Raw genomic sequence first — 1,040 nt, forward strand, 5'->3', positions numbered from 1 at the left:
CCCCGCATCGGGCTCCCTGCTCGGTGGGAAGCCTGCTTCTCCCTCTCCCATTCCCCCTGCTTGTGTTCCCTCCCTTGCTGTGTCTCTCTGTCAAATAAATAAATAAAATCTTAAAAAAAAGAGAGAGAAGGGATATCCCGTGAGGGAGGAAATCAGACAATAAATCCAAAAAAACTGGGGAAATTAAAAATCCGAACTTGAGGGAGGGTGGGAGGCAATGCATTCTTTTCACAGAGCCATGACACACCATGCAACTGTCCTCAAAAGTGAGAATGGAAAAAACCAGACACTCAGCTGCAGAAGGAAGCCAGGGTCTTAGCTTTATAGCGTTTAATGTCTTTGGAATTGGGCTGGGCATCAAGTGCCTTTTCCAGAATAGGCCAGAGAAGATCAGTCCAACTTGGTTTTTAAGGCTTTAGTCAGCCTCGTGGCCAGCAGCTGGTAAGGGACACACCGTGGTGGGGGTACACCCAGTTCTTCCCCGACCAGTCTTAAGTCTTGCCCTGCCCCGGATGGTGAACATAACCAGATTTGCTTGCTTGGGGTCGGCTTGTTGATCACGTAGGTTCCTGGATCTCCACCCAGTTTAACTGTTAAAACACCACTCCCAAATGGGACATCATAGTCATCGAAGGTGTAAGGTTTGTCTGCAAGGTCTTCAACAGACTCTGCTAAGGAGCCCAGTGTCTTCTCTGCCAGTCTTTCATAGGTGGTCTCATCCAGAGAGCCAGGGTCGCCCGAAGTTCCCGCTGTCCACATAGTCATCAAACAGACGCTGGGCTTTTTGACATCCACGATCTGATGGAGGCTCAGACTAGCGGGCCTGGGCATGCGGGTCGCTGTAGGCCCCCGCAGAGGTGCAGCCGGACACCCCTCATCGGCCCCAGGGCCCCAGCCCCCGCCTGGCTGAGCCCAGGGATGTCCTATGGGACAGGAGGTGGACAGCTGTGGGGGTGCCTGAGCGACCACGTGCTGCTCATAGTCTGCGGCTGCTCCGCCCTCCCTCCAAGGTCTATGACATGCAGAAAGTAAGATGTAGG

The 1,040-nt window shown here is 53.2% G+C and overlaps 1 pseudogene; it reads right to left on the reverse strand.

Moving 5' to 3' along the window:
• Positions 1 to 357: 357 nt before the first annotated feature.
• LOC110579633 lies at positions 358 to 831 on the reverse strand (annotated as a pseudogene).
• Positions 832 to 1,040: the final 209 nt, after the last annotated feature.

This window comes from Neomonachus schauinslandi, chromosome 10, assembly GCF_002201575.2.
Source record: "Neomonachus schauinslandi chromosome 10, ASM220157v2, whole genome shotgun sequence".
In the NCBI taxonomy this organism is placed as follows: domain Eukaryota; kingdom Metazoa; phylum Chordata; class Mammalia; order Carnivora; family Phocidae; genus Neomonachus; species Neomonachus schauinslandi.